A 21,132-nucleotide genomic window follows, 5' to 3' on the forward strand; every position below is an offset into this window, starting at 1 on the left:
TGCAGAGAAGGTGTGATAAGGGCTCCGTTTACTTTTACGGGCTGCCCCAGATGATAAATCTATCGGAGAGTGGAGAGAGCTTGCGTAAGCAGGACGCGGTACTGACGTCAGGAATGGCTGCTTGATTAATTACAGTAGTGCTCAGCATTGTGTTTACAACAAAGCACAAAACTAGCCCTGGGTTCAGTCCAAACCAGTGCAGTGAAGTTAAACCTGTCATTAGTAAAGCAAATCATTCGCATTTTCAAAGGCATTGTCTTCCCACACATTTCACATTGGATGCCTGAGTTCATCCTGTTTGTAATTTTGCCCATTTTGCCCAAAACCTTCAGGTTAACCACATAGCCTTTTCTTAAATAATTTCATTAAGGAGATGTGAAAAAACTGAGTTTAAAGCAACACTTTGTAGCTTTTCAGTTTGGGTCGATTTTAGCGATGCCGGTGGACAAAAGCGGTAGTGGTTTTCCTTTAGGAAGACCCATGAGGACCAGCATACACCCGCACAGTGTCGTAAAATCATCAATCAATCAAAAATCAATCTCCTGGTCACCTGAAGATGGGTTAAACAACATTTCTGTTTCCAACAGCTGTGTGAAGGATGAATAGTAATAAGGAAATGAATCCAGTTGTGTCTAAACAATAGCATATGACGATTAGCAAACGTGTGGCTTAGAGTTGCTAACCCGCCGCCCATCAACCGAACTCGTCACGCCAGCGAGTGAAAGCCGGCCCAGTGTTTATTCTGTACGTCCTGGTAGCCTCCCTTTTTTTCTCCTCAGACAAAACTTTTTGTCTCTTTTGTTGCTCTGCCAACTTTGCAGAATTTGCGCGAAAGTGTTCGCATCGACTTTCATCTTTATAATGAATGGAGAAAGGGGGAAGTGACGTATGTCGTAAAGCAGTCAGCACATTTGTAGTTTATTTTGTGAGGCAGGGTTCCTGCCACCCTCTTCAAAGTTAATTAGTGCCGGTGAAAGCAATACAGGAACCCTCAAGATATAAAAGGGGTGTAATTCAACAAGTTGTCAGTCGACATATTATGACAAATGTTCTGAAAATATTTTATAAAGGTTGAAAACCTAGTGTTGCTTTAAAGTGCCTATGAGAGCAAAACGCATGTTTATTTCATATTTAGAGTGGTATTTTATGCTCCTGAATAAAATGGACGACTTGGACGTGTGTGGAAGCGATCGATGAAAATGAGTGACTTCCTGGATTGAGGAGGAATGCAGTGTGACGTCACCCGGGTCAGCATCTCACATTACAGCATTGCTTTATAGCATGCAGATGGATTTTTTTTCAGCTGATTTTGCGGATAAATTTTGTTTATTTTTCGCATCACACTAGCCAAATGTGCTGCAGGGTTTTGTTGCTGCACCATGGAGAGGCGTGTGAGCCTTTTTGGGTTTCAAAAAGTTCCCGTTCCTAAGAGATTGGCCAAAACAAGTCCGACAACTGTGGGACCATTGGACTTAAAAGGAAGTGATAAAACATCGTGCTTTGTATTATGTCAAAAACTGGGATCATGGCACACGTTTTAATTAATAGGGGGCTTGCATGTTGTGGCTGATTGTCCACCGAGAAGGCCACACGACCGAAGACCGGTAGCTTGTCGCACACCCTCCTCGGTCCGCTTCGCGTGCCGGTCAGGAGAGCGCTATACTCGGCTTATGCTTATACGGCTCTCCATATCGTCCAGACTTCCAGCCCCCTCTGCCCTCCTCGTGTGCCCAGCAATAGACCACTATCCTCGGGTTGGGCTTGGGCAGCTATGTGCTCCTCCGACGTCGGCCGGTTTGCCTGGTGGTCATTATCCAGCTGCTACCCCGGCAAATGAGCTCTCCTGCCCGCAGCAGGGGAACGACGAGCTGTAACTTGCTCACCAACAGGGGGTTGCCGATCGGTGAAGACAATTGACAACCCCCTGCCGTGTGACTTGATCCAGGGTAGTTTTTTTGTGATTTTTCACTTGCGAGAATAAGACTTGGAAACGCCGCTTGGTCCGGTTAGCATGTCAGCTAGCTGTCACGCCTCCTGGTTTGTTTATGCTCTCCGAAGAAGGGGCAGGGAAATGACAAAAGCCAGACTAACACCAGTGACAGAAAATCGGGAGGTGCAAGAAGTTGACAGTTTTGACCATTTTTTATTTATTTATTTATTTTTCATATTCCATTTAGCACAAGACTGTTATTTGTCATGACCATACCATTTATTTAGCAATTGGGGAAAATACTTAGATAAAAAGAATATCCTGTAAAAATATTGGAGAGATTGAAACAATGACATTTTGCTGCTCTCTTCGTCATTTTTTCCTCGTTCTGAATAATTCCCCCCAAATGGGCTGAATTCTAAATCAGATGAAATAGTAACCCTGTCAACGTTATCCTTCAGCTGGGGACGCTAAAGCGCTATAATGACAGGCAGGGCTAAACGGCAGATTAAAAGACTAATTTCTCATCATCTGAGCTTTGTCAAATTGTTGTATATAGTCGAATCGTCTCAAAATATGATTCTAATTCACATAATAATGCTATTTAAGATTTTTTTATGCTGTCACAGGCACATAAATGTCAATCTTAAATGTGCTGTTGTTTTCATAAAGCATTTTGTGCATGAGTTTAAAATATACTTCATTTGCTGAGGACACACAGATCTTCATATTTCAAGTGATTTTTTTTTAGAGCATTGTGTACAGTCCCGGTCATCACTTGGTGAGATGGGATAAGTTATTGCATAGTTGATGTGATCTGAAGCTCAACGGTCAAATATAGTGTTGGACTATTATGTAACACCAGTTCATTTTACTCGCTCAAAGGACAGGGGGTTAAGCGATGGTGAATGGTGACCCGATTATAGAACAAACAAAAATGTCATGCAAATAGCAGTCTCGCAAGATAGGAAATTCCTTCAGAAGTTGCGATCAAATTCACAATAAATCAACTCTCTGGTTTTCATTCGGCACATCAGAAGAGTGAGGAGATTGTGGCTGTGTGTCAAGCCCATATTTTATCCATGTGAAATGTCTCTTTATTTCCCCCTGGAAGCCAAAAAGCCAAGCACACATGTGGACGAATGAGTTATAGGGGAGGCTGTGTCGAAGACAGGAATGTATAGCCTCGCTCATAAAACTCCTTAACTCGCGCTCGCTTTGGCTAGGAGGTTCTTACTTGAACGGATTCCTTAACGGGAGCTCAAATCATTCGATACGACCATCTCATAATGACTCTGAATGCACCCGTATAAGTGTTTCTACACACAAATCCTACACAAAAGAAAACAAACCCCACATTGCTTTACTTTTCACTCTACATGCCTCTGTATATGACCCCTCTAGACAGCTAACCACAAGCACAGGCACCTTGCCAAGAATATCATTAAAAAGTAAAAATAAAATAGACAGAGATCTGCCATTTTCCCAACACGTGACCTCGATGTGGGACGTTGAATATGAAAGACTTCCAGAAGCGGTGTGCTGGCTGCTTTCAACCTCTGCAGAGTTTACCAGAAGTGAGAGGGAACCCCTATTTAGCAGGGAGCTCTGGTTTCCTTCCCAGAAATCCTGCACCCCGCTGCCCTTCTGACGCCGGGAGCTTAAACTCCAAGCCCGAGTCACACACAGGGGCCACTCAAATCAGTGGGATGTTTCCAGATAAATTCCCTCAGAAGCCATATCTGTTAAAATCATCCCAGGGCAGGTTGACTTTAAATGGTTTTAAGGCCAGAGGCGCATTTTTCCAACCTCAGTCTTACCATCATCCAAGTGAATGTCCAATAATTTTTTTAATTATTTATATATATATATATATACATGCAGTATATGTATATGTACTGTATATGTATATATATGCACTACAGTACACTTTGCAGCACATTTCTCAGGCCATTATCTATATTTTGTATATCTCCTCTCCTGGAGGGCCTCTAGGGAAATTTGTCAGCTGCATCTGGATGCCATTATGTGCTTCATGCAGGGTTTCACCTAACTTTCAGCAAAAAAACAAAACAAAAAAAAAACAGTATTTATATAATGCATTTCCATAATGTTGATGTGAACTGCACATAGTAATGATTATGAAAGAAAGATTAAGTACACAACAGACAGAAATGTATTACAACAGAACATAGACTTCATAAAGTATTGACGGGACATGGGGCCGATAAATAGGGGGCCTGCATTGTTGGGTTGGTGAGGCCATCAAAGCTGAGCGAGTGGAATCAAAAACAAAGAGCTTTTTATCGTTCCCCGAATTCTTTATAGATATGGGCGGAAAACAGTCTCGATTCTTGGTTAAAAAGCCAACAAAACGTGCAGTTAATTTTTTTTCCGTAAAATATCAAAGTACAATGCTAGTCTGTTTGTGAATGTAGCTAGTGGCCGCCTTGTGTAAACAGAGCTTTTCCGGTGAAATTTTTTGTGAATAAATGCTTTCATCCCCGAGTTCTTTATAGATATGGACATAAAACAGTATCGATTCTTGGTTAAATGCAAAAAAAAAAAAAAAAAAAAGTGCAGTTAGTGTTTATTTTACGTAAATATTGCGACCTATGATGCCAAAGCAGTAATGGCTAATTTCTCACATTGATTTTTTTCACGTTTCAAAATGCATGCATGGTACGAAAAATATAATAATTACCTTGAATCCTCGAACAAATCACTCCTGAGACATTCCTTCCTGTTTGTATGTGGTACAGCTATTGTATTTTTTCAAAAGAAATCCGGCGTTAGATCATTGTGTGCGTGTGTTTGTGAACAGCTACTTTTGATGTGGGCGGCCCCCTATTTGAAGGCGAGGCACAGTGCATGACCGATCTGACCCGTCAATACCATTATGAAGTCTATGAACAGACATTAATTTTAAAAACAATTTTTGAAATACGTTATCTATACAAGGTGTGTCATTTATATATACAAGCATATCAAATCAACAGAATCCTCCATCTGGTCACCTGCCGCTCACTCTCATTTTGTCGTCGTCCGGTAATAGACTTTTGTAACGAAGTGCATCCGAATCATTTGTGCTTGCAAGTGAACATTAAACATGTCCCTCAGGAAAATGGCAAACGAAGACAATGGTGCGAAAAAGAAAAGAATGCTCGGAATTGAAACAAACCAAGAAATTATCTTCTGGAAAAAAAAAAAAAAAAATGTAAAGAGTATAAACTTGGCTGGCTCGCACTTTTGTTACATCACTAGAAGATTCCAGCCCTCACGGTAAGTGCTTGTATATAAATAACATTGTTTTTATACTTTTAATTTCTTTTTTACATGATTTAGCCCTAAAAATGTCTTGAAATATTATTTAAGGGTAACATGGGGGGTCATGGGAAGTGTTGCCACATTAACTAGCATTCAATCATTTCTAGTGGAGAAAATACATTTATGATACAAGCACATTCACCTTACGAGTATGATCGTGGAATGGATTGTGCTTGTATTATGAGGGTCCACTGTTTGAACATACAGTTGTGGTCAAAAGTTTACATACACTTGTGAAGAACATAATGTCATGGCTCTCTTAAGTTTCCAGTTATTTCTACAACTCTGATTTTTCTCTGATAGAGTGATTGGAACAGATACTTCTTTGTCACAAAAAATATTCATGAAGTTTGGTTCTTTTATGACTTTATTATGGGTGAACCGAAAAAAGTGATCAAATCTGCTGGGTCAAAAATATACATACAGCAGCGCTAATATATGGTACTATGTCCCTTGGCCATTTTCACTTCAATTAGTTACTTTTCAAACACAGTAAATTGTAAATTAATTTCATTATAATTTTAAAAAGTAATTGATTCAATTGAATTCAAGTAACTACCCCAACAGATCTCAAAGCACCGCTGTATTTTATTATAGGAGGCAAAAGGCGGTTTGTCATTAGTTCAGAAGACTCATGCAGTGTCAAGCAGGTTTGACTTTCACAAGCAGCGAAGAAAAGAGGAACACATGGCCAAAATCTGCTGTGAGTTACCATCCAAGCGGCGAGGCTTAGAATAGCAGCTGCAGCTCAGATGCCCGACATCATGTTACAGAGTAAGGAAAGAAATACACTCATACATACAGTACTGTATGTACACACATAGAATTTTACTGTACATTTGATGTATTTTTTGGTCAGATATGATGACTTTCTGCCATTAATTTCCTTTTCACTAACAAAATCCTTATGGAACATTATTCTTCTGTTGAAAAACAATATAGCACGCAAAAAGTCAAATCAGTGTTATGTCTGGTCATGTCCTTACAGTGACTCAGCATCAATCAGCTATCTCCCGGTCACCCCGTCCCATCTCTCTTTCCCTTCCTGCTCTCATTTTATTGTCATTGCTACATAAACCTAAGCCAGATCCAAGTGTCTGAAGTCCGACGTCCTTTAATGCCCATTGCATAACCACACTCCTTACCAAACCAAGTGTTTACCATTTTTTTAATCACAGCACTAAGGTGGTGCAAGCACAAGTACAGTGTATTTAATACCAGAAGAAACATAAAAGGGTGTAGTGGTGTTACCAGGATGTGGGTGGGCATTAGTCTTACCTGGGGGGGGGGGGGGGGGGGGGGGGGGGGGGGCAAAAAAAAAAAAAAAACGTAGGTCGAAATCCAGCGCAGGGCTACTGCACCTTACAAACATGTTTTGTTTTCTCCTTGAGATAACTGTTGTTGTGATTTGGTCTAAACAAATAAAAGATGATTTTGACAAAGAACCAGGGGTGAAAGTGGGCCAGAACTGTCAGGAACACAGTTCCGGTATAAGATTCAGGGCCCTGCGTTCCGGTATAAGATTAAGGGCAGGAATGCTGTTCTGATACACGGTGCTTTGATTCCGAAAATATGACGTCAGCTGTCAAAACGCTATGTTTAAAAAATAAAAAAAAATGCTAAGCTGCCACACATGCATTTCATCTCCAAGAAGAAAACAATATACCAACATCAGATTTACATACACAACTGTTAACAACAAGCATAATAAAGTGCTTGTGTAGCGTAATCCGTTTCCACCAATATTTATTATTTATTTTATTCCACGGACGGCATGGAGGTTTCCCCAGCTGCTGCATCTTAGTCTGACTATGATGAGTCACGCCAATGTGCGAATGCACGCAGCAAAGCAAAACGGCTGGACTCATTTATCCGTTCAGTTGGCTGACATACTGACATGTGATCAGCGGAGATAGTTAGCTCTGATTGGTTCCAATGTGGATGTTCTCTGGAACAGCAAAAAAAAAAAAAAAAAAGGTTGTTGAATTGATGCGACAAAAAAAGGGCAATGCAACATAAAATGGATCAAATCTTTAAAAGCAGGGAAAGAGTTGAGGAGGATTATTTATCATATTTAGTTTTATAATATTTAGTTTTATTTGCTTTGATGGGAATGTTCAGAAAATCTTAGCTGTCAATGTGCACTTTGGACTAATATTTGTTCATTTATGTTAGGCTACTTATTCATTCCCTTATAGTTTAAAAAAGTCAATGTTTGCGCGATCTTCAAAATATATTCCATTTCACTCTGCATAATATAAGTCATTTGTACCTATTTTTCTGAACGTATGTTACTAACATCTTATTTTTTAAAAAGTATATGTTTACATTAACTTCAATTTTAATATACATCCTATGTTCTTAAGTAGTTAAAATTGAGATTTGGCATTTAGTATGTGAGGAAATGAGGGAAAATAAAAATTAGGAGATGGAGGTTGGGGTTATAGCTGTTTTTTTTTTTGTTAACTTTTATTTTGCTGATCGTTGAAAAAAATACCATTTTGAATGAAAATCAGTTTTTGTATGTGTTATAAAAATAACTGTGCCAAAACAGTTTTCTTTGCATTTCAGCCGTGGTAGTGACGGGATCTGTCGTTCACTTGAGTAAACGAATCCATTCCGGATCGTTCAGTAAAAAGATTCGTTCAAACGAATCGTTCAACGAATCGTTCGCCCCCCTCATCTCCCTCCCCGCCCAAATGAATCGTTCGGTTAGTGAACGGGAAGTGACGTTGCCGAACGAATCACCAAAGACCGCTTCGCAGTATAACTGAACGGGAAGTGACATTCTTGGTCCCTCCCTCTCTCTTGCACACAGGCTCCTCATTGACCGCTCGTCGTAGTTTCAGTAATGAGTGACAGGCAATATCATTCTGCTTTCACAGACAGCCTCGTCTCCCTCCCGCTGCTGCAAAAGCGAGGGAGAACTTCCGCGTCGTCTGTCCTAGTTTAATGGGATCAAAGTCATGGCTCGTGCTTGCATTTCGATTGAGGACACGGTTAAACATTTTCCTTTTGTGGGGGGAGCGGGGGGTTGGGGTCGGGGGCGCACGGACTTTCTTTAGCATGTTCTTAATCACATTTACAATGCTGCTGCTACCAGCCAACGCAGCATGCTTGCTGTCACGAAAATAAAAATAAATCGAAAGTTTAATTTCTAAATATGGAACGACCAACACATCATATTTACCTCTCGCTCTGTTGTATTTTTGTTTTTATGCTCATCACTATTATTTTTAGTTACTATTGTTAAAACTATAAGTGTAAATAGCTAGTTGTCGAATGTGCTGCTCTGAAATAAAGACAATACTACATTTTGATATTTGACAGTTTAATTGCAAACCAGTATTAAGATGATCATATTTAATTTTTGCACTAATAAATAAAATAATAAATAAAATAATCCGGTCAACTCCCCTGTCGTCCCCGCATCTCAGATCGTCAAATGCTGACGAGAAATGATTGCTTGCTCTTTACGATGTCGCCTTTCTACCCTCATTAGTCTGTTAAGAAAAATGTAGACATATTGCGACATCTCCCGTGCCCGCGTGCGTTGTTTTGGGGCGCTCGAGTAGCGCATGATGGACGGATTGACATAATTTGTCAAATCAACCAACACACTCTGACACGAAAAATAAAATAAAATAAAACACTCGGAAAAAATTGACATGTATATACAGTTTCATTGCAAATCAGTATTATGGTGATCGTATTGAATTTTTGCACTGGTATTAATAAATAAAATAATCCGGTCAGCTCCCCTGTCGTCCCCGCATCTCAGATCGTCAAATGCTGACGAGAAATAATTGTTTGCTCTTTACGATATCGCCTTTCTACTCTCATTAGTCTGTTAAGAAAAATGTAGACATATTGCGACATCTCCCGTGTCCATGTGCGTTGTTTTGGGGCGCTTGAGTACCACATGATGGACGGATTGACATAATTTGTCAAACCAACCAACACCTGACACGAAAAAAAAAATAAAACACTTGGAAAAAATGGACATGTATATACCGTTTCATTGCAAATCAGTATTATGGTGATCATACTAAATATTCTTTTTTTCTGTGCACATATGAGGTAAATATCGCTGCCATGAAGCCTCCTTATGGTGACAGTTCTTTGCCCCCTTCATTGCCGTCACGCAACCGCAGCTCAGCTTTTGCTTGCCTCGTAGCTACCCGTGTTTTAAATTACTGTAAATTTGATAGTATGTCGTAATAGGTAGTCACGAGTCTGTTGAAAAAAGTAGTACACTAAACCATGCTCGCTAGATTTGTGTGGTGTTTTTGTCTTTTTGAGCTGCATTTGATAGGCTCCACGTTAACAAATACTGTATGTGACAAAGTCCTTTCCTTTCATTTTTTGATTCGTTCACCGCATTGTCATTACTGAAAAGTCAAGTTAGCAGCAAGCTAGGTCAGGAACCGGAGGACCGAGTCACTGAACGGGAAGTGACAAAATTCAGTCTTGCCCCCCTGCCTGCACGCTGGCTGCTCATTGGCCACACGTGGAAGTGAGTGACATACGCCCTGATTCTGTTTCCGGTCCCTCCCCTGCCCGCGATGAGACTGGCGTCTGATTGGTCGTGTGCGATGTCAGAAGACGCTGCCGCTTGCTCAACGCCCTCCCACGCAGTGAACAAGCACCAACTTCATAGAACGAATCAGTGCAGATGGTGATTAGTTCGGTCTCGTTCACCCAAACAATTCGTTCAAAAAGAACGAATCGTTCGCGACCGATACAACACTAAGCCGTAGTAGGATCGGGAGCAAAAAAACATGATCGAAACAACCCTAATTAAATTAAACCCAGATTTCCATTCTCCATGTCAAACAGCTGACCAGGACAGGTTTAATGAAAATAAATAAATAAATAAAAATTCTATATTAAAATAGGATTACACAGATGTGGATTATAATTATTCAATCTAAACGTTATTTGCTTTTGGCGACATTTAAAAGTTCCTGTTAGTTGGTTCTTGAGTTATTCAAGTGTGTCTACAAATTGACATTAAGGAGTAATGAGGTGAGTAAAATGACCACCCATTTTTGATGGTGAATACTCACATGAGTATGTATTGCTAAACGACCTTTAGTAACAGGGAGTCAAATATTTGAGGATGTGAACTACTTATCACTACTATATAGGACAACAAGATTTTTACTAGGGAGTAATTGTCCATCCATCCATTTTCAACACCACTTTCCAGGTCAGGGTCATGGGGTGCTGGAGCCTATCCCATCTGAATTGGAGCGAGAGGCTGACTACACCTAAGACTGGTCACCAGTCACACATAAGGATCACACAGAGACAGACAACCATTCACACTCACAATCATGCCACCACTGAGTGGGACTCAAATCAGGCAAATGTACCGCTACACTATCAGCGACTGGAAGTACCGTGATTTTCGGACTATAAGCGGCTACTTTTTTCCCTCCGTTTGAATCCTGCGGCTTATAGTCCAGTGCGGCTAAATTGTTAATTTATTTGGGTTAATAGGTAACAATTTATCTGATAGCGGCATCATTAGACTGTCATAACACCGTCATAATTATGACATGACACTGTCATAAGCATCAATGAGTGCTCATCAATAAGTGTCATCCAGCAAATTTGGACACTAACTCACTTTATTTCCAGTTCGGAACCTTTACATCCATTCAAAAGTGAGATAATTTGCCTGATGACACGAAATGACATTATTGCTAATGATAGTGTCAGTCCTAATTATGATGCCGCTGTCAAATACAGTGTTACCGGTTAATATCTTTTGGTATAAATATCCTATAATACAGTGAGGACAGCCGCGGTTTATAGTCCGGTGCGCCTTATAGTCCGAAACTTCCGGTAGTTGGAAACTGAGCAAAAGGATTTTATATTCTAATTGCCTCAATAAATATTTTTATGTTGTCTATTGTTCAACCCATCAGTACCACCATAAGAAGACCGCCACAGCCACCCAAAAGCTTTACAGAGTGAGAAAAAACAGAAAGCCAGCTCTGAGAAGTCGGATTTCTGACATGATGTAAAAAAAGGAAAATATCTGGCCTTCAGAGAGTTTGTAACTATAGGACTAAGTAAATTTGATGACCAGGCTGAGAGTTTTACATCATGGCATTTGAACTTTTCAAATGCCACACAAGGATTACCGTAAACTGCCAGTGAAGACCTAGACCTGGTCATTAAGTGGCTGGGAAAAGACCATGTTAAAAGAATCCAAGATCCAGAAGCAGCTCTGCATCTGTGCTGGACAAGACTTCAAGAGATTTTTTCTAAACCCAAAGTGACAGCGAGCGCTCTGTTCAAGCAGCTACGTAGATGGCTGCCCCATAGACACGTCCATCTTCTCAAACCCATGTGATCCCAAAAACCCACACTCACCAAAAGGTTTGTACTGAACATTTTGGAGACATTTGTATCCATAGCCAATGTTACTGGGCTGACAAAAATATTTGCTAATTCACATCAATCACATGTCACTATTTTACTAGAAAATACTTTTTACGTGTTCTTTCAAACAAAGTGCCAAAAATTAACATGAGCAGCATGAAAACATTCTCATGCAATTTCTCCAGAAATTTTCTAGTTCAGTAGAGATATCCATTTACATAAAGTGGGCCACCATATAAATATGGCCAGAAATATGCAACGTTTGCCTAAGACCTGGATCTCCAGTGTGTTATAGTCAGGGAAGTCACAAACATGCAGCAAGCAAGTTGCAGTCAGTTAAAGGCCTGGCAAAGCATCAACAGGGACCAAAAACACAATTTGTTGAAGTCCATGGACTCTAGATCTTTTCTGAACTTAAAGTGTATATGATACGAAAAAGCATGTTTATTTTATATTACACGCAATATTTTATGCTCCTGAATGAAATAGACCGCTTGGCTGTGTGCGGATTCAATTGATATGTTTACTCAACTTTTTGAATCCTATGCCATGCAAATGAGTGACTTCCGTTCAGTCTCAGATTGATGAAGAAGCCGGATGCAACATCAGTGGATAAGTGCTTTACCGTGCGGCAACATTACTTTTGCTTGAAGTTCTGTGGATTTTGTGGAGTTTTCCTTTTACAGTGGTATGAAAAAGTATCAACCTTTTGGGATTTCTCACATTTCTGCATAAAATTACCATCAAATGTGATCTGATCATTGACAAAATCACACAGATGAAAATACAATGTCTGCTTTAACTAAAACTACCCAAATATTTATAGGTTTTCATATTTTAGTGAGGATTGCATGCAAACAATGACAGAAGGGGGAAAAATAAGTAAGTGAACCCTCTGCCTAAGGAGATTTAAAGAGCAATTAAAACTAATTTTTACCAAACATTTTAAACCAGGTGTGTGCCCAATCACTGATGAGTTGTTTATAGCTGCCCTGCCCACTATAAAACACACACCTGGTAAGAAATGTCTTGAGGAGAAGCATTGTTTGATGTGCATCATGGCTCGGTCAAAAGAGCTGTCTGAAGACCTGCGATCAAGGATTGTTGATTTGTATAAAGCTGGGAAAGGATACAAAACCATCTCTAAAAGTCTGGATGTTCATCGATCGACAGCCAGAGAAGTTGTCTACAAATGGAGAGAGTTTGGCACTGTTGCTTCTTTCCCAAGGAGTGGCCGTCCACCAAAGATGACGCCAAGAGTTCAGCGCAGAATAATCAGAGAGGTAAAAAAGAACCATAGAGTGTCTGATAAAGACTTACAGAAATCACTGGCAGAGTCCAATCACTCTGTGCACACATGAACTACAGTGCTGGCCAAAAGTAATAGCACCCCTGCATTTCTGTCAGATAATGCTCAATTTCTCCCAGAAAATGACTGCAATTACAAATGCTTTGGTAGTAATGCCTTCATTTATTTTGTTTGCAATCAAAAAACACAATAGAGAATGGGGGAAAAAATTCAATCATGATCATTTTACACAAAACTCCAAATATGAGCCGGATAAAAGTATTGGCACCCTTTGAAAAATCAAGTGATGCATCTATAATTTGTGTAATAAACAGTACCTGTTACTTACCTGTGGCACATACAGGTGGTGGCAATAACTAAATCAGACTTGCAGCCAGTTAATATTGATTAAAGTTGACTCATCCTCTGTCCTGTGTCCTTGAGTGTACCGCATTGAGCATGAAGAAAAGAAAGAAGACCAAAGCACTGTCTGAGGACTTGAGAAGCAAAATTGTGAAGAAGCATGGGAAAACTCAAGGCTGCAAGTCCATCTCCAAAGACCTGAATGTTCCTGTATCTACCGTGAGCAGTGTCATCAATAAGTTTAAAGCCCATGGCACTGTGGCTAACCTCCCTAGATGTGGACAGAAAAGAAAAATTCATAAAAGATTTCAATGAAAGATTGTGCAGATAATGGATAAAGAACCTCATCTAACATCCAAACAAGTTCAATGTGTCCTGCAGTCCGAGGGTACAACAGTGTCAACCCGTACTATCAGTCAGCGATTGAATGAAAAGGGACTCTACGGTAGGATATCCAGGAAGACCCCACTTCTGACCCAGAAACATAAAAAAGTCAGGCTAGAGTTTGCCAAAATTTACCTGAGAAAGCCAAAATTGTTTTGGAAGAATGCTCAAAACAGACAAAAGTAGGGCTTTTTGGGAAAAGACATCAGCATAGAGTTTACAGAAAAAAAAAAAGGCCTTCAAAGAAAAGAAAACAGTCCCCAAAGTCAAACATGGCGGAGGTTCCCTGATGTTTTGTGGTTGCTTTGCTGCCTCTGGCACTGGACTGCTTGACCGTGTGCATGGCATTATGAAGTCTGAAGACTACCAATAAATTTTGCAGAATAATGTAGGGCCCAGTGTGAGAAAGCTGGGTCTCCCCCCTCCTGGGTCATGGCTCTTCCACCACGACAACGACCCAAAACACACTTCAAAAAGCACTCAAAAATGGTTTGAGGGAAAGCACTGGAGATTTCTAGAGTGGCCAGCAATGAGTCCGGACCTGAATCCCATATAACCCTTGTGGAGAGATCTGAAAATGGCAGTTTGGAGAAGGCACCCTTCAAACATCAGAGACCTTGAGCAGTTGGCCAAAGAAGAATGGTCCAAAATTCTAGCAGAGCATTGTAAGAAACTCATTGATGGATACCGGAAGCAGCTGTTTGCAGTTATTTTGTCTAAAGGTTGGGTGCCAATACTTTTGTCCGGTCCATTTTTGGAGTTCTGCGTAAAATTATAATGATTTTTTTTTTTTTTTTAATTCCCTTTTGTGTTTTTCCATTATAAGCAAATAAATGAAGATATTAATACCAAAGCATTTGTAATTGCAATTATTTTCTGGGAGAAATTGAGCATTACCTAACAGAATTGCAGAGGTACCAATACTTTTTGGCCTGCACTGTGTACAGTATGTAAAACTAGGTTTGCTGGAAATTCTGCGGCAGTCTGTCGGACAGTTGAAGCTAAAAAGAGGATGGGTGCTGCAACAAGACAATGATCCCAAACACAGAAATAAATCAACTTCAGAATGGTTTCAGAAGAACAAAATACACATTCTGGAGTGGTCCAGTCAAAGTCTAGACTTGAGATGCTGTGGCATGACCTAAAGAAAGTGTTTCATGCCAAACATCCCAGGAATCTGACTGAACTGTAGCAGTTTTGTAGAGAACAATGGGCCAAAATTAGTCCTGATCGATGCACCAGACTGATCTGCAGTTACAGAAAGCGTATGGTTGAAGTTATTACTTATTTTTCCACCATCTGTCATTGTTTTCATATTTTAATGAGGATATTATGCAAACCTATAAATGTTTGGGTGTTTTTAGTTAAAGCAGACCGTTTTTTTCATCTGTGTGATTTTGACAAAGATCAGATCACATTTGATGGTGATTTTATGCAGAAATGTGAGAAATTCAAAAGGTTCAGATACTTTTTCATACCACTGTATTTTTTGTGTGATGCCACCCCGATGTGCTGCAGGCTTTTGTCGTTACACCAGGGAGACTAGCGTGAGCCTTTTATGGTTCCTTAAAGATCCTGCTCACTGCAAAGAATGGGCAAAACAAGTCAGACAATCGAGCGACCATTGGACGGAAGGACAGGCAGTCGTAGTGAGTGAGGTAAGTGTTTTATATTATGTCAAATACTGGGAACATGTCACACTTTTAAATAAGGAGGTGGGTTGCATTTTGTGGGTGACCATGCTCGCCACCAAATGCTTGCCCGTGAAGGCGAGCTCTCCAGCCGTGCCCGCCTTCATCGGCAGACATCCATGGCGTGTGACAATGAGTCAATGAGCTCGCTCGCCGCTGGACTCCGTCCGGTATGTCCACCAAGAGCGCTCTATTTTCGGCTTGGGCTTGCGTTGTCCCTATAGTTCATGGAACTTTTTCCTTTGAGGGCCACATAACTTTTCCCTTCTCTGATGAGGGGCCGGGGTCAATTTTTAACAAAAAAATGTGTGACGATTGCAGGAGTGCCTAAATGTAAAAATGTATTGTTTTTCAGAAAGCCACAATCACACAAGCCACAATAACCCTTGCCGGATTCTTCACGGAACAAAAGCAAATAAAATAAAAATAATAAAAATATAATATAATATAATAATACAATATAGTATAACTAGTGCTGTCAATATTATCGCGTTAAAGCGCGGTAATTAATTTTTTTAATTAATCACGTTAAAATATTTGACGCATTTGACGCACATGCCCCGCTCAGATTAAAAAGACAGCACAGTGTCATGTCCATTTGTTACTTGTGTTTTTGGTGTTTTGTCGCCCTCTGCTGGCGCTTGGGAGCGACTGATTTTATGGGTTTCAGCACCATGAGCATTGTGTAATTATTGACATCAACAATGGTGAGCTACTAGTTTATTTTTTGTTTGAAAATTTTACAGATTTTATTAAAACGAAAAAATTAAGAGGGGTTTTAATATAAAATTTCTATAACTTGTACTAACATTTATCTTTTAAGAACTGCAAGTCTTTCTATCCATGGATCGCTTTAACAGAATGTTAATAATGTTCATGCCATCTTGATTTATTTTATAATAAACAGATACAGTACTTATGTACAGTATGTTGAATGTACATATCCGTCTTGTGTCTTATCTTTCCATTCCAACAATAATTTACAGAAAAATATGGCATATATTATAGATGATTTGAATTGCGATTAATTACGATTATTTTTAAGCTGTGATTGACTTGATTAAAAATGTTAATCGTTTGACAGCCCTAAATATAATATAATATAACACTATTAATCAAACAGATAAGAACCAAACAACCCTCACTGGGTTCTTCACAGAAAAAGCCAGAAAATAAATAACACAAGTAAAAAAAACAATTTCTTTTTTTTTAATTGTTCAGGGGGCCGGACCAAATGTGGAGGCGGGCCGTATCCGGTCCGCGGGTCGTAGTTTGGGGACCCCTGCTATAGTTGAATCGTCTCAATGTATAATTTCAATTCCAATAGGAATGGTATTTAAGATTTTTCATATCATATATAGTTCACATGATCACATTTAGGTTTTTCTATCTAAATACATATGTTGCTGTTATGAAGGCATGCATTAAATTAATGTAACATGACAATCAAATGTGAAAGGTGTAGGTGAACCTAAGTGAACCAACTAATCCACCTAGACCTGAAAGGTTTAAGTTTTTGTTTGGACACAGTTCCAACAAAAACAGTTAATTACATACATGTGACATTTTAATTCCCTTGCTGTCACAGCACAAGCCCATACACATAACTTTTTATTGTGTGAGCGAATCAAAAAAGCATTCTCACACTTGTGCTCAGAAGGAAGCAATGCTAAACATTCATCTTTTTTGTCTGTAGTCAAAACAAGTTATAGTTACAGTTTGCTTGCATACATTTTATTGTTGCAGAAGAGTAGCATGTTATTTGGTTGTACAGAAATGCAACATTGACAAACATTAACCTCTTGTTAAATGTTAGCTACTAGATTCCACAGCTTCCCATTTCAGTGGAAGGGATTGCTGATTCCTTCCACTTAAGCTGAACTAGCAACGGGCTCACTGCACAGCACAGAGACACTTGACACACTTGATGTTACACAGCATAAAGTGATGCAGAATAACTTGTGAGTCTTAGTTTTTTTTTCTGCAAATGCACATACGAGACCAGGACAAATGTGTTTTCTGACTAAGAATGAACATATTAACTTGGATTTTTCCAAGAGATGGTCAGATGTATTGAATAACTTAATTTAATTTGAACATTTCTCTTTTCCAAATAAAGTCAGTAAAGCTTATGGGATTTCTCTGAAAGAGTACCCTGAGTGATTATTCCACAGTGTGGAGTAAGTTAAGCATGTGATTGTTTTCTTTCACGATCGGCTTGAAACAATAATAAATATGCATAGACTTCATAATGATATTCATCACATTCGCCACCTTGAAGTAGGGGGCCATCCTACACTCCGCTTCTGTCAGTCGAAGTCTGTCGCAGTTATTTAACACATGCAGCGATCCAATGCCGGATTTAGTTTGAAAAAAGTATGAAAGCTGTACAGCATAAAAACAGGAAGGATTGTCTCAGGAGTGATTTGTTCGAGGATTCAAATTAATTCTTATATTTTTCGCATCATGCATGCATTTTGAAACGTTGTGAAAAAAATCAATGGGAGAAATTAACCGCTACGCTACGCATTGGCATCATAATTCACAATATTTACGTAAAATAAATGCTAACTGCCAGTTTGTTTTTTTTTTTTTTTTGCTTTTAACCAAGAATCGAGACTGTTTTACATCCATATCTATAAAGAATTCAGGGATTTAAGCATTTATTCCCAAAAATTTCAACGTAAAAAGCTCTTTGTTGTGTTAAGGCGGCCCCAGTTGCTTAAAGAATAGCAGCACATTCGACATATTTGCGTAAAATAAATGCTAACTGCCCGTTTTTTTGCTTTTAACCAAGAATCGAGACTGTTTTACGTCCATATCTATAAAGAATTCAGGGATTTAAGCATTTATTCCCAAAAATTTCAACGTAAAAAGCTCTTTGTTGTGTTAAGGCGGCCCCAGTTGCTTAAAGACTAGCAGCATATTCGACATATTTACGTAAAAATAAAAGCTAACTGCCAGTTTGTTTTTTTGCTCTTAACCAAGAACTGAGACTGTTTTACGTCCATATCCATAACAAATTCAGGGATTTAAGCATTTATTCCCAATAAGTTCAACATAAAAAGCTCTTTGTTGTGATAAGACGGCACCACATTGGCTTAAAGACTAGCAGCACATTCAGCATATTTACGTAAAATAAATGCTAACTACCCGTTATATTGTATTTTTTGCTTTTAACCAAGAATCGAGACTGTTTTACGTGCATATCTATGAAGAAGTCAGGGATTTGAACATTCTTCACAATAATTTTCAAGGTAAAAAGCTCTTTGTCTGTGTTTTTGTCTGTGAGATAGGCCCCCTATTAATCGGCCCCGCATCCCGTGTCTCGTCAATATCATAATGAAGTCTATGAAATATGTTCAATATTAACTATCCTTTTATGTGTGGTTAACACAAAGTTGCTTCCACAAATTTTCTGCTTATTTTCGTGCCAATATGGAAGACATGTGAACGCATGCTGCTTCTCACGGACCATTCCAGAAGGGTACATGTGACATTTTGACAGCTGTAAGGACACCTGTGTCAAAAAAATTTTGATGATAATAAAAAGGGAAAAAATCTTGAAAAGATGGTTTATGAAGAAAGAAGACATCTTGTAGGTGTGCGAGTGAGATGTGTGGATTCTTCTGCTCTGAAATACTTTGAGTGAAGGGCGTAGGTTTGCATAGGGACGGTAGGGTCATTACATTAGCAACTTTTTAGGATGCTCAAATTGTCCCCACCAACTTTTAAGCGACCTTATTTGCATTATATATTGAGTTCAGGTATATAGGTGATTTAGATTGTCTTCCCATATTTTGCAAGGAAAGAATTGACCCTGCCATTACTAACGAATTCTTTTCATTATGTTCAGACTTACATTTATCCCTTTTCACTTGCTGAATGTGACAGTAAATTTTTTCCCCTCATACACACGTTTGATTGGCTGATGACTTGCCCCCCCTCTCCCATAGCCACACACACATGCAGTCACAGCCCTGACAGAAATACAACATGTCGACAACATGCCACCTCCTCTGCCCCCTTCAAAGAGGAAGGATATGAGAAGTTTTTGTTTTTTTTTCCGGCCAGCAGCAGTCACTGTAGGTATTGTAAAAATGTGAAGGTGGGGAACACACTCCTAATTTTGCTACTGAAAGTACGACCTGCATCATAGTTAGCATAACATTAAACTTCGTGAATTTGCTGACCTGCGAAACTCGAGTAGGAAGCTGCTAAGAAAGGTGTCCTCCTGTAAGTGTTTTCTACTGTTAGCGTTAATTAAAACTTAGAAATTTAGAGAACCGAGGTTTACCCCCTTCTCCCCAATTTTCATTTTTATTTTATTAATGTGGTTTTAAACCAGCCCAAAGGAGCTTTTTTTTTTTTGTTAAGTCTGGCTGTGCTTTTGAACAAAGGCAGTAGTGTTTTACCCGAAGGAAGGCTCCATTTTTGTTATTCCCTAAGACATTTTTTTCCCCTCATTTCTTTATTTAGACAGACCATGTTGAGTGGCAAATGTTTATTTTTTATTTTTGCTTTTCTGGATAGTTAAGAGATTATTAACAAGTTGGTATTTATTGTGTATGTTATATAACATATGTTCAAATATTGCTATTTAAATTTACCAATAAAATCCAGACATTTATGCTGGAAGTTATCAAAAATGTTTCTATAGTAGTTAAAAAAAAAAATGTACATGCAGGTTATGCTGTTATATCGTCCCTACCAATGTTGATACCAAACCTACGCCCTTTCTTTGAGTGTCCCCACGGATGTGGAATGCAGCAAAGTCTGCTTCTCCCAACATACAAATTATCCTTGCTATAGAATCTTATTTGGACAGATTTATGATCCATATTCTATACCACTTGTCATACTGTAAGTTAAAGGCACGAGTCACATCGGGTGAGATAGAGTTTATCCTTGCTGACTTTGGACAAGAGGTTATTTAAATTCTGTACTGGCCAGCAAATCACGGCACGTTTGTTTGCAATTTTGGCCCCACAGTCAAAATGGTTTGGACATCCATCGTCGTCAGCGGCACCAAATGATTTAAGAGTGAGTCAGAAAATCCCCATTGAAGGTGTGGTCCAAAAAAACACAAGTAATCCACTGATTAAAACTGAGTATGATTATCTTTTGTCTAGGAAAGCAGAATTTTTTCAAAATTTGATTACAGTGCACAGCCGTAACCAATGTCTTGAATCGAGTCACGAAAAAGTGTGAGAGACTGAAATCATGTCTGCATGTCCCTTAGAATTGTGGATCTAAAGTGGCAAAGCTCAGCACTTATTCTAAGCCAAAATGTCTGCCTGATCTAAGCTCTTCTTTGGTATAAAAAGTCATCTTATTTTAACTTTCAGCGCACCCTCTTATTCTGAAAGTTGGCCACTGTCCGGCTGACTGGGTGGCCTTTTCTGTCTCCAGTTGAGGTAAAGAGCACGACACACTTTAGCAAGCGAACAATCACCTGTGGCTGCATCAAAAGGCAACTTTCTGTCATGTTTGGAGAAGTCTTTGTCAATCCTCTAGCAAACTATTTGTATTCCTCTTGGCAACAGAGGGCCCTGCTTCACAATACAACACAGCTGTTGAGTCTATGAAGCTTTGGCATTTTCCCTATGAAAGGAACTAAGCCTGAATTTGTGCATCTGTTTGATGTTTGGCTATGATATAGTGCTTGCCAAACGGGCAAGACTTACCATGGACTCTTCTGAAGTGGTCGTATAAGTAACGTTTTACAGAAATCCATGGAGATGATCAGATTT

This window comes from Corythoichthys intestinalis, chromosome 4 (assembly GCF_030265065.1).
Source record: "Corythoichthys intestinalis isolate RoL2023-P3 chromosome 4, ASM3026506v1, whole genome shotgun sequence".
Lineage (NCBI taxonomy): Eukaryota > Metazoa > Chordata > Actinopteri > Syngnathiformes > Syngnathidae > Corythoichthys > Corythoichthys intestinalis.